The sequence below is a fragment of the Pollachius pollachius genome (assembly GCF_949987615.1).
Source record: "Pollachius pollachius genome assembly, chromosome: 4".
Taxonomy (NCBI): Eukaryota; Metazoa; Chordata; class Actinopteri; order Gadiformes; family Gadidae; genus Pollachius; species Pollachius pollachius.
In genome coordinates, this window is record NC_136937.1 from 14,268,973 (window position 1) to 14,278,514 (window position 9,542).

The following is a 9,542-nucleotide window of genomic DNA, read 5'->3' on the forward strand; positions in this document are numbered from 1 at the left end:
GTGTGTGTGTGTGTGTGTGTGTGTGTGAGAGTATGTGACAGAATGTGTGAGTGTGTGTGAGTTTGTGTGTGTGCGTGTGAGTGTGTGTGAGTTTGTGTGTGTGCGTGTGTGTGTGTGCGTGAGTCACTACTGCAGTCCCACAGCTGAGCTGAGACCACACAGAAGAAGATGAGACGACCAAGACGACAGCTGGCTTCCACTTTAACCATCCGTCGTTCGATTGGTGGAGAGGAGATAGGCATTGTCGTCAGGACAACGACAGACTAAATGGTTTCACTAGCACTGGGAGATTGAAAATATGTGGTTAACTTATATATATATGTTTTTTCATAGTAACAATGTACAACATCTTGCGATATTACTATGACTATTACTACTACTTCAACGAATAAGACTACTACAACTTCTGTGAATAACAATAATAATAATTATAATAACAATTATAATAAAATCGTCATTTAACAAAAAATATGCAACAATTATATTTAAACGGATCAAAAAATCAAATTATGTCTGTCCCAGATGGCGATATGTTGATAGGCTATTATAATGTTCAACACTGTGCAAATATGCTAAACAAACACATGACTAAATTACAAATTTTCCTTCACAGTTTTATATAACGTGTCAATTACAAGTTGATTACTGTACAGCTGTGTGTGTGTATGCATGTTCACACATGAGTGTCTATGAGTGTCATTACAACGCATGGTGCATGGAAACCTATCCCTCAGGTTGGGGAATATCAACCCGGGCTAAGATGCCTGCTCGGGGTCTGATCCACACACACAGTGTGTTCACCCAGAGACAGACAGAGCCAGACAGATAGGAGCCTCAAGAGAGAGAGAGACAGGCCAGAGCATAGACATGAGCAGCGAGCGAAACGCAGGCAACAACTCTCGCATGAGATGTTAGAGATATCGATGACAGGGAGGAAAATACAGTTCTAGAAAGACTTGAGGACAAAGAACGAAGACACAAAAAACGTCCAAGACAAATAAATCATGTCCCTGACATGTTGAGTTGAAGAAGAGGAGCTTTCAATTCAAATACGGAGGAGGAAGAGTAGAAGGAGGAAGAGGAGGAGAAAAGAGGAGGAGGAGGAAGGATGAGGAGGGAAGAGGAGGAAGAGGAGGGATAATGAGGAGAGAAGAGGAGGAGGAGGGAGGATGTGGAGAGAAGAGGAGGAGGAGAGGGGGGATGAGGAGAGAGGAGGAGGAGGGAGGAGGAGGTGGAGAGAAGAGGAGGAGGGAGGAGGAGGAGGAGAGAAGAGGAGGAGGGGAGGAGATGGTAGAAGGGGGAACCAAGCAAAAATATAGATGGTTCAAATTGAAATGTGGCAGTTAGACATGAAACAGCCTGTGAGAGAGAGAGAGAGAGAGGAAGAGAGAGCTAGCGAGAAAGGTGTGAAAGTGACTACTTTGAGTGTGTGTGTGTGTGTGTGTGTCTGTGTGTGTGTGTGTATGTGTGTGTCATCAGCCACAGCTCCAGTGAATTTTTACCCCGAATATTCCGATCAGCCTCAGCTAGCTCCAAAATGCACACACAATATGGGTTCCACAGAAAAACTCACACACACACACACACACACACACACACACACACACACACACACACACACACAAGCACACACAAATATACACACAGACACACTCCACAATACATTCTAACAAAGTACACACACACGCATTACAGCGGCGAGCATTGTTTTTGACAAGTCCGCTATTTCGGTTTCCCTTGCTCACATTAATCACACTTTCTGCCTGGCATTCAAACCCAGAGATATCTCCACTAAGCTGCCAAAGAGAAGCTATTAGGCAAGCCCTTTGTTTATTTATATACCCATTCAAATAAAAGGCTTTGTGTCATTATATGCAACACACACACACGCACAAATTATACGAAAATAGTCACAAACACACACATGGACACACATGCTTAGCTGTTGATGGGGGGATTAACCTGCCCTGATCCCGGACCCCGGCTCAGTCTGTCAATCAAACACCAGACTGGCTTCAAAACACACCTCCAAATATAAACCGTCTGTCCCTAGAAGTACTCTCTCTCTCTGCCTCTTGCGCTCTCCCCCCCCCCCTCTCTCTCTTTCTCTCTCTCGCTCTCTCTCGCTCTCTCTCTCGCTCTTTTTCTTTCTTTTTCTCTCTCTCTCTCTCTCTCTCTCTCTCTCTCTCTCTCTTTCACCAACGACCAGCCATGGTTATTTTGAATAAAGTGCCTTTAAGAGCCCTACTTTCTAAATGAAAAGTGGTACGCCAATTTGACATTGAGCAAAAAACCCCCCAAAAATCGTAAAAAAAATATCAACCATTAAGATAATAACATAATAACATAAATAATACTGTAATACACACATACGCCTTCAATGTGTGTGTGTGTGTGTGTGTGTGTGTGTGTGTGTGTGTGTGTGTATGTGTATGCTTGTGTGTGTGTGTATGCGTGTGTGTGTGTGTATGCGTTTGTTCTGTATTCGTGTGTGTGTGTGTGTGTGTACACACGCATAAACCCACCCTGTCAGCCTCAGGAGGAATAGACAGCTGAAATCGCAATTAACACCTTTAAACCCAAAAGCACCAGACAGCCCAATACAGCGTGCCGGTTAAAGGGCCAGGACGCGGCGGAGGTGGATTAGTCACAGAGATGTAAATATCCACCACTCATTCTCATCAAAGTGCTCTGGATACACAGACTAAGACATCATTAGGGAGACGGGTTCTATATGTGAATCTGTATTGCACTGTCTGACTATTAGTGTGTGTGTTTGTGTGTGTGTGTGTGTGTGTGTGTGTGTGTGTGTTTGTGTGTTTGCGTGTGTGTACGTGTGTGTTGTTGTGTGTGTGTGTTACAGAGCTGATCAGTGTCAGTCTCTTACAAATTTAGGGTTGTTTCCACATGATTTGCATTGTCTCTAATGGCTAACCCAGTTAAACACACACAAACACACACAAACGCACACGTGCACTGCATGCCAAAACACACAAACTCATTCAAACGCACACTTGCTCTGAGCATTCATTACAAACCATTTTAACACACAGTACTTCAACTCAGAGACTCATATGAGGAGAGGAGGGGAGGAGCAGAGAGGAGAGGAGGGGAGGAGGAGAGGCGAGAAGAGAGGAGGAGAGGAGAGAGGAGGAGAGGAGAGGAGAGAAGAGAGGAGAGAGGAGGAGAGGCGAGGAGAGAGGAGAGGAGAGAAGAGAGGAGGAGAGGAGAGAGGAGGAGAGGAGAGAGGAGGAGAGGAGAGGAGAGAGGAGGAGAGGAGAGGAGACGAGAGGAGACGAGAGAAGAGGAGAGGTTGGGAGGGGAGAGGGGAGGAGAGGAGGAGAGGAGGGGAGGAGAGGAGGAGAGGAGGGGAGGAGAAAAGACCAGAAGTGTTGCAAACATGAATCCATTGCTAGGAACTATATCATTGCACCAGCTGACCTTTATTCTACTGTTACACTGTGAATCAATTCAGATGAGGAGTCCTATCTACTTGTGTGATGCAAGCACACATACGCTGACTAAGAAGGCACGAGGACTCGTCCATCTCCGGTGTTGGGTGTTTAGGTGCCCATGCACTTTCACCTGATTCCCGACAGCTGGTTTGATGTCCTGACAACAGTGCAGGCTTTTGAGAGATATGTTTATATGCTTCGATGAGGACGAAATAGAGGTTTCTTTAGCGCTGCGTCCGATCAACAGCTGGTGGGAGACCCTGGAACACAACCCATGGCCTGGAGGGCAACAGGTGTCACACTCACCAGGACAAAGAGCCCGCCTTTAGCTGGGAGCCAACAACACCCTCAACAACAACAACAACAAAGTAATTTTGAAATAAAGTATTAGAAGTGGTAAAATATAAAAACAGCATTGGCAAAATGTCATGTTATTCTTACGAAAAATAATCAATGCCCTACATATGACCTTCATATCAAACATGAAGGAAGATTATTAACACTTGTAAAATCAGCTCAATGTAGAAATGCAAGGATTTTTGGTTTGATCTATGCTTTGCCTTTATGATTGGGGCTATTTTCAGTAGTTGTATTAATAATCGAATCAGGAATGCTTTGACGCGTTTAGGCATGTCTTGACCTATTCTCTTTCTGATGTTTCTCTCTCTCTATCTCTATCTGTTCAACTCCCTTTCGTTCTCTCTCTCTCGCTCTCTCTCTCTCGCTCTTCCTCTCTCTCTTTATGTCTCTTACTGTCCCTCTCTCTTCTGTTCTCTACATCTCTCTGTCTCTCTCTCTCTCCTCTTCCACCAATATCCACCTTCAATCCTCCATCCCGTCTTCCTTGCTCCGCCCCGCTTTGAAGTGGTACAGAAGGGGGGTCAGTGTTGGTGGTGATGGTGATGATGGTGATGATGGTGATGTTGTGGAGTTTGGGTGTGTAGAGTCCCATGAGATGGAGCATTACATGTGTGTGTGTGTGTGTGTGTTTGTGTGTCTGTGTGTGTGTGTGTGTGTGTGTGTGCGCGCGTGTGTGTGTGTGTTAGAGAGGGTGAAGGGGGAGGTTGGAAGATGAAAGGACCAACATGTTTACACCAGAAAGGGGGAGGGGAGGAGGGAGGGTTACGGAGGATGCGAGGTGCAGGTTAGTTCAGCTTGGTTTAAAGTAGCTGCAAGGTTACGAGTCCTCTAGTCAGACCAGGGGCTTCGCCTGGGTCCATCTGTCCGTCCGTCCATCTGTTCACATCTTTATGTACATCTATCTAGGGGGCTATATATATTCCTTGCCTGGGTGAGCCACTCCCAGCCGAAAAGCAATGGGTTCAATCCTCAATGTCTACATACAACCTGTAGACACCCTTGAGCAAGATGCAATCATATTTATTGGCAATTTAACCGCAGCCAGCCAATAATGAATGAAGCAATGTGCCCAGAAGCATGCTAACTACCTGTGGGTTTTTGCAAAGTATGCATATGCGTTCCCTTGGATCTTGTGTTCCTGGGTATGCGTACATCGACCCTCACTTCCTGTGTGGTTTCTGGTCAACGCTGACACAAGTCTGAAGTCAATGGAAGTCTCTTAAGCATCTGTAGATCTGGTGTTTATCTACATGTCTATATCTATCTATCTTGATCGATCCTGTTTCCTTAGCTGTTGATCTAAGTGAGAGGCGTTGACGCCTATACGGCTATTAATGCCCCTTAGGTCCAGACGTACTCGGAGCAGCAGATACGCTCATCCATCGACGGAGTGGCAGCCAGCCTCTTCCCTTTCTACCAGACTACAGACCAGATCTATTATCACGGCCATCATTCTGTTAGTGGCAGATTAGTCTCAGCCTCTTTGATCGATCAGTCCTGATCGTCTGATACAGAGAAGTTGTACAGCCCGTTGAAGCAACTCAAGACAAGATTCTTGATTGGCTGTCTGCATTGTCACTCACAGAAATTAAGACGTTGCTCCAGGGTGACATGGATTAACTAGGTTTATTATATTATTTGTGACCTTAGGTTTATTCAGTCTGAAGTGTTGTGTAACATTTTACCACTAGACCGCTGCGTAATTGTTGCAAGTCGTATTTAAATGCACAGATTGGGAAATGATGGGCTGATAATGATGTTTAAATATAAACAGAGCTGATAGCGATGGCCGATTCCGATGTTTGGTGGATCACGTCAGCAGCCGATGCCTCTGATGAGCTGACTTGTCTTGTCGGGCTTTCAAACAGGAAAAGAAGTGTGGTAAAGTTATCAGTGCAACTAGCGGATCATGGGGCTCTGAATCGTGTCTAATGCCCGCTGATTATATCCTGCTTACTCACACTCACCTCTTTTGCGTGTAGAAAATAATCACATGCTACAGCCGATTAAAAATCGGAGGTTTTCCTTCCATGAACCCAACAGGGCGTTAAATTGGAACAGATTTTGTTTCAATCTGCCAGACAGATTATTAAATTGAGTTTGACCTTTTTCTGACACTGTGTATTTGTCCTATTTTTACTTCTCTGGATATATCGTGTACTTTCAACTTATTTTAATGTTTTATTTTAACACGAACCGAAGTGCAATCATTTGCCAATTGAATGACAAACACTTTGATGGTAAAGGACAAGCACAGTCGCAAGGAATAGTTTTATTGCGGCTGCAAATTCAAAAAAGAAACAATCCAGTTTATTTTTATTTTGCAATGAAACCATTAGGTTCTCAATCCCGTTAACACTGTAGCCTGTCTTGTCTGACACGTCAAAGTCACAACATTAATAATACAGCCGACAGTAATGTGGGCTTTGCCTGTTCGCGTCGCTAGAAAATAGTGGCACATTATCAAGAATCCTTGTACGGTTATTTAAGCATTTACAGCAATGGTTTCCGCAATTGCTTAGTTTGTTGATTTTTGTATGTTTTATATTCTGTGATCCTTGCTTGTCTGTCTCACAAATTTAATTTTTTGTTAGCTAATTCTGAGTTAGCGGAAAAAGGTTGGTCCTCTAACGTGATGAACTTGCACATCTCCCTATCTGCTGTTATAATAGCTGATGAGATTTGGTGTGTTAAAATTCTTTGTTGTAGTCATCTTGGAACGTCACTGGAACATGTCTTATAAACTGCATGTCGCAGTTCTTTCTCCCAGACAGTGAATACTCAACCTGACATTTTCTTTCACTTTCATTTGTAAACAAACCACATGTGCGTGCGGCACCTGCCAGCTAACATCATCATGCCAGGGTCCTGTCCTGCCCGCGGCTGTTATGTGTGGTGATATAGTACCCTACCAACTGTTGGATACTCTCACAAACTGCTAGTCAGACCGCAAATAACCAACACAACATTTGGCCAGCGCGACATTTATGTGACACAACAGATAAACATTGCCCACTGCCATCTGTGAATACCCTCTTAATTCCCAATAGGCCGATGGCGGTCAACACCGTGAATATCGGGCGATATCGATGTACATCCGATAAATCGGTGCATCCCAATAAATCCATTTTGTTTCCCCCATGGTTCTATTTTCTCGATGTACTGTTCCCAGCATATGCTCTGTGATTGGTCATGCTTTGGTGTCAATCCAGACCTCTTCCTGACCAGTAGGTGGTTCTTTACTCAGTAAATCAATTCTGTGTCTCTGTGAGACGAATGGCAGCCCAGACAGGGTATCAAGGACTGCCCTTCAGCTGGAAGTCCCATAGCACCAGGTCAGCTACCGCAGTGTCATTCAGCAGTGCAGTGAATCCCACAAGGAAGGTTAAAGGTCACTGATCTGTGACCCCCACCCTCTGACCTCTACAGCTGTAGGAGGCAGAGTGCAGCGACAATTAAGGATCCCATTATAGCCCACCTGGTCGGCTATGTTTCAGTCACCAATCCATGGTTGTGGAAAACTGATTTGGTATGAGAGAGTACGAGCTGAATGAATAGTCTGAACACACACACACACACACACACACACACACACACACACACACACACACTCACACACACACACACACACACACACACACACACACACACACACACACACACACACACACACACACATTCATGCATACACACACACACATATATATATATTAACACAGACACACATCTGAAACACTCCCAATCTTATTCAGGTTGTGTTTAGGCTGTAGATGAACCAAACCCACGGGCTACATGACGCAAAGCTGTGAAAGCAGCAGCTCCTACATTAGACACAGCCGGTATCAGTCAGCCCATGTGGATTTGCTCTATGGGCTACGGCTTGGGGGTAAAGTTGCACAATGGGAAATATTTGATAACACAATGATAATTGAAAGCCTGATGAATGCCAAGGTGTTGAAAAACAGAAGAGTTTCTTTCATTAGTGTTGTTGCCGCCTGTTACAGAAATGCTTGTTCAACAGATTGGCAGAAGTTTTCTGGAAAAGAAAAGTGTTCGAATTAGCAGTGATTTATAAAAACAAGTGGTTGGCAAATGGGAGGGAATCAATAATTGTAGCGATGCAATTCGTAGCCCACTCTCCGGTCTCGAAGATGTTAATTGCTCTGTCAAATGTTGAGAGGAATTTATAATGCTATAATGGGACATTTTGAATTATTATATTTAAGTAGAGCACCGCTTCTCTTGCCAAGGATGCTGTTATACAGCTGTTATATAGATGAATGTCAGTCCTGTCCTTGAGACTGAATACAGTACTACAATACTGGATGCAGACAGATAGATAGATAGATAGATAGATAGATAGATAGATAGATAGATAGAGAGAGAGAGAGAGAGAGAGAGAGAGAGAGAGAGAGAGAGAGAGAGAGAGAGAGAGAGAGAGAAAGATAGATAGAGAGAGAGAGAGAGAGAGAGAGAGAGAGAGAGAAAGAGAGAGAGAGAGAGAGAGAGATAGATATATAGAGAGAGAGATATAGCGATAAAGATATAGAGAGATATAAAGATAGAGAGATAGATAGACAGATAGAGTGATAGATAGATAGGTGGACAGATAGATAGATAGATAGATAGATAGATAGATAGATAGATAGATAGATAGATAGATAGATAGATAGATAGATAGATAGATAGATAGAGATATACAGTAGATATGTACAGTAGATAGATATACAGACAACAGACAGATATACAGACAGATGGATAGATAGAGAGATACATTGATAAATATAGATGGATAGGTGGTCTTGTTGATGGATGTATTGGAGGATTTCGAAATGAAATAAATGTAAGAACACTCAATAGAATGTTTGTCCAAAGAGGAAACAGAGGCTGTGTTTACAGCTGGCCTAATCTGTCATGCTCAACAATGGAGATGTCCTCCACACGCTGTGTGTGTGTGTGTGTGTGTGTGTGTGTGTGTGTGTGTGTGTGTGTGTGGAGTATAGGTTGAGTGTGTTTACACGTTTGTCAGCATGTTAATGTGAATGTGTGTTCTTTGGGTTTTGTGTATTAACAGAAGAGACAACAATAGAGCATGGCTGACATATACCTCATGACACCTGTGTGACGCTGGTATTATCGCGTGTTGAATAGCATTCAGGCAAAGTGTTATTAAAATGCTTTGGAGAAGATGGATGATGTCTTTGTTTGTATTGACATGCTGGCCTTTTGCAATTCCAATCGGGCAGCTTTTTAATTAGCGAGGTTGACTTGTAACCGGGAGGTTGCTAGTTCGATCCCCATCTCCTCCTACCTGAGTGTTGGTGTGTCCCTGAGCAAGACGCCTCACCCTAACTGCTCCTAACGAGCTGGCCTTGCATGGTTGACTCTGCCGTCGGTGTGTCAATGTGTGTATTAACCGTTGTAAGTCGCTTTGGACAAAAGCCTCTGCTAAATGCAAAAGTAGGAGACTTGTTGCATGTTGTTGTCTTTGTACTAATGGAAGTTAGGGTTACACCATGTGAGGGCCTAGTTCTCCTCATCCCATAATTGCACTGTTAACAAAAGCCCTGCATTGTGTGAGGAACTGAAGAGCACAAACAACCTTGTCATTTAAAACGTGCTAATTTATTTATATTTATTTTTAAAACCCTGTTCTGTTATTTAACTTAGTTTTAATTAGCTTAATTATTTTTCCATTGACCTGCACTTATGCATGAAAGGTGATTT